This window comes from Bos javanicus, chromosome 6 (genome assembly GCF_032452875.1).
Source record: "Bos javanicus breed banteng chromosome 6, ARS-OSU_banteng_1.0, whole genome shotgun sequence".
Lineage (NCBI taxonomy): Eukaryota > Metazoa > Chordata > Mammalia > Artiodactyla > Bovidae > Bos > Bos javanicus.
Window position 1 is genome coordinate 40,779,426 of NC_083873.1, and position 13,419 is coordinate 40,792,844.

Consider the following 13,419-nt stretch of genomic DNA (forward strand, 5'->3'; position numbering starts at 1 on the left):
CTTCACGACCTGTAATAGGGGGTTTGACTGGATGGGATTTCGTATTTGCCTACTCACAGTATCTCTGATTCTTGGTCTCAGACTTCGTCACATACACAGAATAGCCCACATTTCTACTTTAGATGGACACAGGCATACCTCTCAAAAGAGACATTATGTTCCCTCCCTACTATGTAAATGTGTCTCAGTAAAATGCATATATTAGTAACGCTCAGGAAATATTTATTAATAATAGTCATAATTTTATGTATTCTAATTTTTCTCCTCAATGCATACAGGCCCAGGAATTACTTCATCTAGGGAAAAAAGGTTTTTGTTCAATAAATAATCATATGCCTACTAAACGCCAGTCTTGATGGTTCAAAATGGTCATGATGATAGATAAGAGGTGGAAATCATTTCATAAAGGAAGTGCATCTTGATTGACAAAAAAGCAGAACAGAAAGAGCATCATCAAGCCACAATGAGGACTTCTTATCTGTAATTATGAGTCCTCATGTTAGATTACAAGGCATTAGCAATTCAGCCCTAAGGCAGGGTTTCGTAACATTAAGCTTGCTAACATGGTCTTTAGTGTCCACCTTCAGAATGTCCCCTAGTCCACAGCACACGGTGGCAGTGCAATGATCACAATGCAGAGAGCCCTGGGCACTCCTATGTTACCGCAGGGCAGGCAAACTTGTGCCATCACTTTGAAAACCAATTTGATCTCAAATACATATAAAGATACTCCAAACAGTCCATTGTCTTGTTCCAATCATTTTTCTTCTAAGATCCCATCCTAAGAACATAATTCAAAATATATAAGTAATTTCACACCCAAAGATTTTATTACAGAATTTTTCAAATACTGGACAAATGCAAATAATTTGCATGTCCTAAAATCAGGGTAAGTAAATTATGTTACACACATTTATAGAATATAATGTAGGTATTAAAATATTTATGAAAGATCTATAATCTAATTAAAAAAATTTTACTCCATTGTTGAATTTAAAGCTACATCAAATTTTTTACATGCAGTATTATTAAGTTTAAAGAAACAAATCTATGTGTATAAAAATCTGAAAGTAAATAAGTGAAAATATTACCAATGGTTATTCTTTGAATGGTGAGATTATTGGCATTTTATTCATGTTTTTTCCTCTTGTGTATTTATAAACTTCTTATAGCAATTGTTTATTACTTTTGTAATGAAAAAACATTCCCCTTCAGGTTTGATTTCCAATGCTATAATCTTTTCATACTTAAATGCACTCTGCTGCTGCTGCTGCTAAGTCACTTCAGTCGTGTCCGACTCTGTGCAACCCCATAGACGGCAGCCCACCAGGCTCCCCTGTCCCTGGGATTCTCCAGGCAAGAACACTGGAGTGGGTTGCCATTTCCCTCTCCAATGCGTGAAAGTGAAAAGTGAAAGTGAAGTCACTCAGTTGTGTCCGACCCTCAGCAACCCCATGGGCTGCAGCCCACCAGGCTCCTCCGTCCATGGGATTTTCCAGGCAAGAGTACTGGAGTGGGGTGCCATTGCCTTCTTGACTTACAAATATATGTAAATAAAAAGACTTTATATGTATATAAAAACACAAATTGTGTTTGATTGTACCTCAACCCAATGGTTCTCAGTATGGTGGGAGGTGATTTTGCCTACCTTTCTTCCCCTCGGGGGATTCAACAGTGGTAGTGTGAGTCTCGGGACATGTGCTACTGGCATTTAGTAGGTAAAGGCCTAGGATGCTGCCAATAGCCCTATCTTGCAGAGGACAGTGTCCTCCACAAAAAGTCACACAGCCAACAAATGCCAATAGTGAAGTTCAGAAACCCTGCCTTTTATACAAAATGGTTAAAAATTAAATTAGTTCAATACTATGATGGGAAATCTGAGTTTATTACCAGAACCTTTGAATAAACTTGCCTATCTATCACCTATCCATCCATCTACTCACTCCCAGACACAGACAGTATGTAGATAAGTGCTCCTCTTATGTGGGGCTTGAAGTTTAGTGAAAGAGAAAGGCAAAGAAATCAAGGGCTTAATGTAGTTTGAAGTGCTAAGATGGAGTGCTTTGGAATAATAGAAGTAGGAACTCCATCCAGCTAGGCAGTTCCAGGGAGGTTTTCTAGAAGAGATGGTTCCTTAGTAGAGCTTAAAGAAGGAGTTAATCAGGTCAGGTGGTACTAGAGGTACGGAATTCACCTGTCAATGCAGGAATTACAAGAGACACAGGTTTGATCTTCCTGAATCAGGAAGATCTCCTGGAGGAGGAAATGGCAACCCACTCCCAGTATTCTTGTCTGGAAAACTCCATGGACAGATGAGCCTAGCAGGCTAGAGTCCATGGGGACACAGAGTCGGACATGACCGAGCGAGCGAGCACAAGTACAATCAGGTAAGGACCAGTAATCGGCGTTTTATTCTAGAAGGAGGGACCATCATAGAACAGGCAAAGGCATGATGCATGAAATAGCACAGGGTGCTTGGGAAATAATGAGGTGGGTGGTATTGCAACATAAAAGTAACGGTGGGAAAGAGGCAGAGAAGCCACAGGGCTGGAGTATCTTTTCTGCCTCAGAAAGTCAAGGAACATTTTTCAAAGAAGGTAGACTATGAGCTAAGATTTGAAGGTTTAAAAGATGTTTTCAGGAATATGAGGAAGGAAAGGCATTCTAGGAGAGAGAATTGCAAAATTATGGTAGCTGGAGACAACACAAAATGCTCAGGGAACGTCAGTATAGTGTTGCTGAAACATGAAGTTGAGAAGAAAGAGGAAAAGAAAAAGGAGAAATGGCCAGAGATGAGGTTGAACAGGAAGCATTGGTCTGATAGAGACTTTATTTTATAAACGAAATAGAAGAATCTTGAGCATCAGCTCAGTCACCAGGTCTAGAAAAACTTTCCTCTTGAGAATGTGAAGTCAGATTGGAATAAAGCGGGATGGGGGAGGAGTTCAGATGAGACAAGTGTACTGATTTAAAGGGACAAGCCATTAAAGATGCGGTGAGAAACCCACGGATGCATATTTGTTGTGCCTCCATGATATACTTTGTCTTTCTCTGGATCCTGTGGAAACACAGGGAAAATTCACTCTATGCTGGGGTGGCGTGGTCTCTTCTCCAGCTGAGGAGAAATATAAATGAACACAAAGTTAAGACTTGGGGAAGGATTACTATTATCAAGGGTACATTGTATGACATACATCAGAACTGACAGAATTCAGATTAAGGAGGAAATGTGGTATTAGAGAGAGGGTAGGTTTTGATCTGGGCTGAAATGGGAAGATATGGGTGGCACTTGAATAAGAGAAGGTATTGTGGGAGAAAAGGAAAGAATATGAGGCAGAACTTAGAAACTGGGATCAACACGAAGCGTTCTTGAATATTCGAAACTAGATTATATCAACTGTCAATGGTTCCCAAGGATGTACGATGCTGAATGCTTCCAAGTATCACTCAGATTCAGCTCAAAGGTCACTTCTGTGAGTCCTTTCTGATATTCCCCAGCTTCTGAATAGTACTGGTCAGTCTTAATGTCTCCCTATACCTTGTAAACATTTGAGACCAGGAAAATTTACTCAACTAATTTGTCTGTGTGTAAACCTCTTTAGCCAAAATTATGCCCTTAAGTTCCCAATTACCAGTATCTTTAAGTTTCCAGTACACTGCCTGGTACACAGATCACTTAAAAAAACCTTTGTTTCATGGATGATTGAATGAACGATCATATTTAGTAATAGGTACAATGGAAGTTAAGCATAAAGGCAGCAATGATACTAACTCTTTAAGTCATACAACGTATTTGGTGATAATTTTAAGAAATATCATTTAATTTACCTCTCACAATAATCCTATTTAGTAGCTACTATTATTCTCCCCATCTTTGAAAGAATTGATGTTCAAGGTGGTTATAAATCTTGCCCAAGACCATATGGACCATCAAAATCAGAGCTGTGAACTGACTTCAGGTCTGTCACACTTCAAAGAACATGAAATTACCCACTATTTATATATTTTCCATTTTCAAGAGAATTCAAACTTATGGTGATTTTACTTAAAAAAAAATTGTTGATTCAATGTATTTGTCCTCGACTCAAAAGACTCAGTATGTTAATAATATGAGGACCAGTTTACTTTAAAGAGTTGAAATGTGTTTTTTAACAGACCTACAAGATAAGGGTTTATAAACTCAATGAAAAAAGCAAAATGCCTCTGTATCCAAGAGGCAATGAAACCTAAACAAAAATCAGTAAGAAGAGGGGACCCTAACTGTCTAGCCCCAGCATTGACTCATTGTGTAACACGATCATGTGGATGGCTTCATTTATATTATAGTCGTCAAAATTATCCTAGAAATTGGGAAATTAGGGGAAGGGAAAACATTGCACAAGCACATACATCCTATTTTAAATCACTTGCTAATTTGGCAGATAACTTCATCAACAGCAACCCCAAACAAAGGACTAGATATACATCTACTCAGTGAGACCAAAGGGCTCAAAAAACCTAGACAAGTTTCCCAAAGACAAGATCTCATCAACCTGAGATCATTTCTCAACCAGCTCTTTCATTGCCAACTCTCAGTGCAGGGGTTGGCACCTTAGAGCAAAAGGTCAAATTCACCCTGCTACCTGCTTTTGACCTTTCAGCTATGTTGTTTAACATTTACAATGGTTAAAAAAAATATTTTATGACATGAAAATTATATGAAATTTGGATATGTGTCCATAAATATTTATTGGAAGACAGCCACACCCATTTATTTTTATACCTTTTGTGCTGCAACAACAAAGTTGAATAGTTAAATAGACCGCATGACCCACAAATACTACGATACTTACCATACAAAAAGTTGACTGGCAACTGTTCTAGAATAAAGCTTGCTGCTGCTGCTAAGTTGCTTCAGTCGTGTCCGACTCTGTACAACCCCAGAGATGGCAGCCCACCAGGCTCCCCCGTCCCTGGAATTCTCCAGGCAAAAACACTGGAATGGGTTGCCATTTCCTTCTCCAATGCATAAAAGTGAAAAGTGAAAGTGAAGTCGCTGAGTCATGCCCGACTCTTAGCAACCCTATGGACTGCAGCCTACCAGGCTCCTCTGTCCATAGAATTTTCCAGGCAAGAGTACTGGAGTGGGGTGCCATTGCCTTCTCCAAGAATAAAGCTTGGCAGGTGCCAAAGATCTCAGTGAAGAAATCATTGCAAACATCACGGATTTGGCTTTTTAGATTTATTGCTTAACCAAGTGGTTCTCAAAGTGTGCCCTGGATCCTCAGCATCCACTGCTGCTGCTAAGTCGCTTCAGTCGTGTCCGACTCTGTGCGACCCCATAGATGGCAGCCCACCAGGCTCCCTCGTCCCTGGGATTCTCCAGGCAAGAACACTGGAGTGGGTTGTCATTTCCTTCTCCAATGCAGGAAAGTGAAAAGTCAAAGTGAAGTCGCTCAGTCGTGTCCAACTCTTAGCGACCTCATGGACTGCAGCCCACCAGGCTCCTCCATCCATGGGATTTTCCAGGCAAGAGTATTGTAGTTGGGTGCCATTGACTAGGAAATGCCAATTCCCCAACTTCTCTGGTTGGTGTGGTTCCATCTCTGGTCCAGGAATTTCCATGTGCCACATGATGCAGCCAAAAAAATGAAAGAGATGTCAGTTCCCAGATGCTAACCAAGATCCACTGAATTTGAAAATCTTAGGGTGGGGACTGCTGCTGCTGCTGCTGCTGCTGCTGCTGCTGCTGCTACTGCTGCTAAGTCGCTTCAGTCGTGTCCGACTTTGTGCAACCTCATAGACGGCAGCCCACCAGGCTCCCCTGTCCCTGGGATTCTCCAGGCAAGAACACTGGAGTGGCTTGCCATTTCCTTCTCCAATGCATGAAAGTGAAAAGTGAAAGTGAAGTCGCTCAGTTGTGTCTGACTCTTCGCGACCCCATGGACTGCTAGCAATCTTTTATTCTAACACATCATCTTGGTGATTCTTATATGTGTGAAGTTTGAGAACTGTTGATACAATGCAGGAATATGAACATGTTATCCTATCATAATAACAAGAAAGGCATATCTTGGCTTCTATTTGTATCCCAAGCACAGAGCTAGATATTTCACTTATGTTTGAATTTCCTACTACAATCCTGAAATGTTGGGCTTATTAGCCTCATTTTACAGAAGGAACTCAAGCTCAGGAAGGTTAAGTAACTTGCCCTTCACTTTACTCTGCCCTCTCCCTTATCATGTGAGAGAAAGCAGCTCCTGAGAACCCTGGGAGGGGCCCTGGTTCACCAGCTAGGCTTTAGCATTCTCTTGCTGAATATAAAATGTCACAGAGTATTAATGTCAGAAAAGACTACTCTCTACCTGTGATTAATCAAGATAAAAATTAGACCACTCTAATCATAGCTGAGAAGAGGAAAAACATGAATTTTGTTTAAACCACAAATATAACCAAATATCCACCATCCTAGCTAATGTAGCTTGCTTTTTGCCAATTATAGTTTCAGCCTCTGTCTAGGGTTTACTACTTGTATGTAAGATTTACTAAGCCAATTACACTGGCTTTTTGACTTTATTTAACCCGGAACAAAGCCCTACTTCCTAAATCAAAGTCCCTTAACACAAGCTCAAATCCCATAAGTCATTTTGAACACTCTGTTTTGAGATGCCCCACAGTTCTCCATGTTGTGTGTTCTTGGCGGAAAAGAATGTGCTGTGTGCTAAGTCGCTTCAGTTGTGTCTGACTGTTTGTGATCCCTGGACTCTAGCCTGCCAGGCTCCTCTGTCCATGGGATTTTCCCAGAAAGAATATTGGAGTGGGTTTCCATTTCCTCCTCCAGTTGATCTTCCCAACTCAGGGATCAAATCTGCATCCCTTAGGTCTCCTTCACTGGCAGAGGGGTTCTTTACCCCTAGTACCACCAAAGTTTTTGGACCACAGGTGTGTTCCTGGTGACCTTTGGCTGGAAGTCATTGAAATGTACAACTCCTTCACCCCCATCCCTCTTCACTAAGATTCCAGCTCTCTGCTCCATGATGGAGTAGGAAATGGGTTCCCAATGTAAGCAAAACTAAAATAAATAGAATCCCCAAACCCATCAGTACCAAGCACATTGCCAGGTTCAGAGCAATAATTGACACAGATTGATTATATCTTAAGTGGATTAATGGGCTTTTTAGAGTCAACCTGATGACAAATAATGACTTTGGGAAACTGCCATTTTTCTTTTGAATTACAGTTTATATTCCTATTTTTAGCTTCCAGTCTTTATCAAAGTCTTTTGATCCCTCAACTCATCAGATTTCAAATGCCACCATCTTTGTGTAGCCTTCCCTGTATGAGATGGCTCTTCTGCTTGTGTTTTCTAAAGTCCTTGCTCCCTCCCACCAGACAATTTTTAAACTTGGGTTATTCAGGAGCTATTTGGTCTTTAAAATGAAAACTTTTTAAGGACAGTACAATGCCCCAGGTTGTCTATGGCTCTTCACATAGTAGGTGCCTAATAGATATTTGTTCAATTTCATTTAGAAATCCAAGGTCCTCCCCGCACCCAACACGCCTGTTATGGAATTGAAAGGGCTACTTTCCCAGCCATATCAAAGCCCATCTAAGCTGCGCTTTTTTATCTCTCTGCTGAATGTCTCATTTGAAATTATTTCCCAGGGCCATAAAATTCTAATGAACAGCTGCCTCTGATGCCTTTGGTGTGTGGCTATCTCTGCTTTGCAGGGTAATTCTGATGTGAAATCTTAATAGTAGAAAAAAAAGAAAGAGTTAAAAAAAGTCATAATCAACTAATCAATAGTTTCCAAGCTATTTTGGAGACTTGAAAGAGTCACTAGACGCTCTCGGTTACGTAGCACAAGAAGTGCATTCGCACTATTACTGTATGGGAATAAATTGCACTCAGGCTCTCATTTTTTTTTTTTTTTTTTAGTATGTTCTACATATCAAGAATTGTGCTGGGGCAGCAAGTTTAATTATATAACTAAGGAGAGGAAATAAAACTATGTTAATTCTGTTACATTTACATTTTATCTGTTGTTGTCCCACGACTTCTGCATTTTATACCATGTTCCTATGTTGATATTACCTCACCCAGTACCCCTCATACAGAACTTGTGCAAACACTTTTCTGGCATATGAATTTGATAAACTTCCCTTCATCCATAAAATCCCAGCTTTCACCTCCTCTGGGGTGTCATCTCTGATCATTTCTATCTCTTTCACTTGGGCTTAATTACTTTCCATTCTTCCTCTGTATCTTGGACTCATTTGTACTGATTTATCTACCATAATATATTGCATTTTCCTTGATTATATTCCCCATCCCTTTATATAACTTGAGAATTCCTTGAGGGTAGCAACTGAGTCTAATTAATCATTGTATCTTGGCCCTACCAGAGTACCTGGTATATTAAAGACAACTGAGAAACATCTGTAAATGTAAGCCATTGCTGAAATACAAATAACAATGTTGGTAATTATTGAATGTGGATGATGGATACATCAAAGTTTATTGCTTTTCTCTGCATTTTTGTGTGTAAAGTTTTCCAAAATAAAATGTTCAAAATAATTGAAGACCTTTTAAAATGTCAGGTACATCTTTAGGAACTTTAAAATTCCCACCATAAATGAAGATACTATATCAGTATCTTCAGGATTTCTCAGCTACAACCTCTGTGTGCCCTAGATTTCCTTCTTATCTCATCAGAAAAACATCTGAAGCCAAACAACATTGTCCTGAAATAAGAAAACAATTATGCCATTGCAGAATAGGTGCAGGTTAAGGATATTATATTAAACATGAGTTTCTAGAAAATCTGGAAATTGACAATTCACCTTAAATATTTTATTGATGAGGGCAATCAATGGATTCCTGCCTTTGTGGTTTCCCACCTGAATTGTCCCTGATACCTCTACCTACACTCTCTTACCTCTGAACTCATCTTCACCTACTTCCAAACTGACCTATCTGAAACATGAATCTGCCATCCTGCTCATTGGTTCCCCAAAGCTGAAGACTTTGGGTCAATGGCTTTTTATCATTGAGAAAGTATATGTGCCCTCTTGACATTCACCTCAATGGACTACTTCAGACACATCTCATTTCAACATTCTGATGCCCACCTTCTATAAGCCACAGCTCTTGTCCATCAAAGCTACTTTCTGTCAGTGCTCAGGATCACAATTCAAACTCTTTGCTCAGCCTGGAGTGTTATTTCCTCATTCTGAACCCCTTCTCACACTGCTAAGTCCTGTATAACAGTCTTTTTCTCCATGAAACCTTCCCTTTAGCCCTTTCCAGAATGTTCCACTCCATTTGTGCTTCTGCTGCCCATTTCTTGGGGGCGTTTATGTTCTTTTGTCTTGTTGAGTGATTAGTTTCCCTTTTCAGAATGTAAGCTTACCGAAGGTTCATTCCTTCAATGTTTATCTTGTCCCTTTCCACCATCTCAATCAATGCCTAACAAAGGACGCTGCCTACACTTAGAATCCAATACCAAGTATTACATGAGACACTGTGAAATGAGATTATTCTTGTAAGTGTTCTTCCTTGTTCCCTTTATTAATGAAGGGAATATGTGAAACCTCAAATCATTATATTAAAATCCCATTAGTCATTTTAATCCTTCTTACAAATTGCTTTTGCTCCCTAAACCTTAAATTTCAACTGAAAGAGAATTATTTTTTAACATAGGGCTTTACTGAAATAAGAATCTAATTTATGTGGGAGCAGAAATGTTTCCCTTTCCCTTTTCCTTTTCTTGGCAAATTCTCATTAACCATTGTAGATGATAATAGTAAGGCAACACTGCTTTATCCTGAAACTAATACAGAAGGTCTCATCCATATAGACTCAAAACGACTTTCTAAGTTAATCAATGCAGAGTCACACTAGAGAAAATACTACAATGGTACCAGAGAAGAATCATTGCCCCATGAGGATGATATAAAGCTCCATGTTACCCAAAAGAAGCTCATGGTTCTGCTCTGGGCCTCAGCTTTACTTCTCAACCAAAATAAATGGCTAATTCTCTGGCCTTTTCCTGAGCTATATTTTCTAAGTGGTCAATCACAGGGAAATGTTTAGCAATTTATATTGGGAAAGCCCCTTTTGGCCTTTCTATCATTTGCTGGTAGAAAGGATGAAGGACTTGATAATCTAATATTTTGTGACTTGCTCTGTAAATGCTTTTTTCTTATATCTCCATTTGATTGGTGATCACAAAGCCTAAGTTCTGTTTCTTCTTGGACACTGCCACAATCTGAGAAAACACAGACAGGAGGCCTAGGCTAGATTTCTTATGACTTCATTGGGTCTCATTGTTTGATTGTACTTGGACTAGCCATTCATGGACACTGAATATGTCACAGATACATTCAAAATTCAGTGAGGATCTTAGAGTGAGGGGACTCAGGAGACCATTTGGCTTCCTTTTGTTCAGATCCTGCCTCTAAGGTATGATAGGGTATGTAGTTTGATTTAGCTTGCTTATAAACCATAATTGGGTCCTAGCCTTGGGTTGAAAAATTGTGTATATATTTTGTAATCTTATTTCCTATGAATGCATTTCCCTCAGATATCTCATCGGAGAAGGCAATGGCACCCCACTCCAGTACTCTTGCCTGGAAAATCCCACGGGCAGAGGAGCCTGGTAGACTGAAGTCCATGGGGTCATTAAGAGTCAGACACGACTGAGCGAATTCACTTTCACTTTTCACTTTCATGCACTGGAGACGGTAATGGCAACCTACTCCAGAATTCTTGCCTGGAGAATCCCAGGGACGGGGGAGCCTGGTGGGCTGCTGTCTATGGGGTTTCACAGAGTCGGACACGACTGAAGTGACTTAGCAGCAGTAGCAGCAGATATCTCATAGGGTGTTAGTGGACAGTTCCTCTAACCAGTCCATCCAAAAGGAAATAAGTCCTGAATATTCACTGGAAGGACTGATGCTGAAGCTGAAACTCCAATACTTTGGCCACCTGATGCAAAGAACTGACTCTTTTGAAAAGACCCTGATGCTGGGAAAGATTGAAGGTGGGAGGAGAAAGGGATGACAGAGGATGAGACGGTTGGACGGCATCACAGACTCAAGGATATGAATTTGAGTAAGCTCCAGGAGTTGGTGATGGACAGGGAAGCCTGGCATGCTGTAGTCCATGGGGTCACAAAGAGTTGGACCTGACTGAATGACTGAACTGAGTGGACAGTTCAGGACAAGATTCAGGAATTCAGGAAATTTCCCACCTATGTTTTTGTTTATTCTCTTCCCAATATTAGAAAAGAGAAATAAGTGAAAATTGTGTTGTAATAGGAAAAAGCACCGTATAGGATTCGGAGCTCTTTGGATTTGGTTCTGTCTCCATTCCCAATTAGTGTTGTCTTTTAATAAATCAGTTACCCTCTCTGGGTTGCAGTTGTCTCCCATGTAAACTGAGTCAGTTGGACTAGATCAGTATTTTTTAACATATACTTTGGAACAAAAAAGGAAATTTTCCCCTATATTTTTCCACTTGTCAAGGAAATATACCACCTGTATGGTGGTAACCTGCATCTTTGTTATCTTAGCACAACCAAGACTTACATATTGAACCCAAAGTTTGCCCAGTTTATTGGACATTTTGGGCTCCCCAGGTGGTGCTAGTGGTAAAGAATTTGCCTGCCAGTGCAGGAGATGAGGAGACGTGCATTCAATCCTGGGTTGGGAATATCCCTTGGAGTAGGAACTGGCAACCACTCCAATATTCTTGATAGGAAAATTCCATGGACCGAGGAGCCTAGTGGGCTACAGTTCATGGAGTACAAAGAGTTGGACATGACAGAGAAACTAAGCACAGCACACTGGACATTTTACACAATATTTTAAATGTGTAGGCACATCATCTATATATGTGTGTACATAGAAACAAAGTGTGTATTGAACTGTGGAGTTGGAGAAGACTCTTAGAGTCCCTTGGATAGCAAGGAGATCCAACCAGTCAATCCTAAAGGAAATCAATCCTGAATATTCATTGGAAGGACTGCTGTTTAGGCTGAAGCTCCAATACTTTGGCCACCTGATGCAAAGAGCTGAATCATTAGAAAAGACCATATGCTGGGAAAGATTGAAATCAGGAGAAGGGGATACAGAGGACGAGATGGTTGGATGGCATCACCAACTCTATGGACATGAGTTTGAGTAAGCTCTGGGAGATGATAAAGGACAGGGAAGTCTGGCATGCTGCAGTCCATGGGGTTGTAACTGAGGGACTGAACAACAACAAAATTAGAAATAAAGATTCATATATGGACATGGGTATTATTATTTGGGTATGGATATGGATACCTACCCCAAGAAAGATGTTTCAGACTATCTCAAAATTCTCTGATTCTGGTTGGAAGAGTTAAGTTTACAATTTTACTTTTTGTATTGTTGGAACTCAAATTTGAAGATTTTGTCTGAAAATCTTTACGTGACATAAGAAAGAACTTAAAGAATAAAAGCTGAGTCATTTGCAAACTTGCGACTTTTGACTTTAAAAGTCTGTATTACCAACACTTGCAATAAAAGAACTGCGTGCTATCTTATAACCACTATAGGGCTGTGAGAGTCAACTTTCTCAAATATCTCTGTGGTGTTTTTCCTTTGTGCTTCATCTAGATCTGAAACAAGACCATCTTGAGTATAGCGCACTAAAACTGAGGGCTATGGCTCAACGGATTCCAGAAAACAAAAACTAATATGGCGAAGAAATGAAACAGAAGCAAACTATTCCAATCACATAAACTAAAATGATCTTATCTGTATTTTGTCACGACACCACTAGAAAGGGTTGAGGCCAACATCTCAAAATAATGCAAGATCGTTGTGCAGCACTTGGAGAAAAGTTTGTTTCTGTATTGCTTTCCTCTCAGGAGAAATGTGAGGTTAAATAAAATTATTCCCACAGTTAAATAAAATTACTGTGTAATATGAGAAAAAAAAAACAGAAATTCTATTTTCTGAGGGTTTATTTAATCCTATTACAATATTATTTTTATGTGTGCCTGAGCAGAACTTGTTACAGATTGAGAAGACTTAAAAAAAAAAAAAAGATATGAAAATTGCATGAGAACTTCTGATGTTCTTACACTGGTCTAAACAGTAGAATCTAATGGACCCACTTGTAGAAGGAAAGACTTTCTAAAGATAAGATACACTGACCATTATTAACATATTAACAGCAACAACCTGTATACCGGATGTAGTTTGGGATGCTGTCATCTTAGCTAAGCTCCTGAACTCCGTCAGGAAGATTAGAAACACAGGCAGGCTTAAATATTTTCATCATCTTCCCACATTACACACAATATGAGAAGTGAATATGCGTAAATAACTCGGCAGTAAAAGATCTTATCCTTATCCGGAAGGTATTAGCAAATGTCTCAGGAACACCATTTTTTCACTTGAGAA

At 39.7% G+C, this 13,419-nt stretch overlaps 1 protein-coding gene across 5 annotated transcripts in view; it reads right to left on the reverse strand.

Moving 5' to 3' along the window:
• Positions 1–13,419, reverse strand: part of KCNIP4 (potassium voltage-gated channel interacting protein 4) — a 1,316,619-nt gene that overhangs the window by 230,565 nt on the left and 1,072,635 nt on the right. The window lies entirely within an intron of this gene.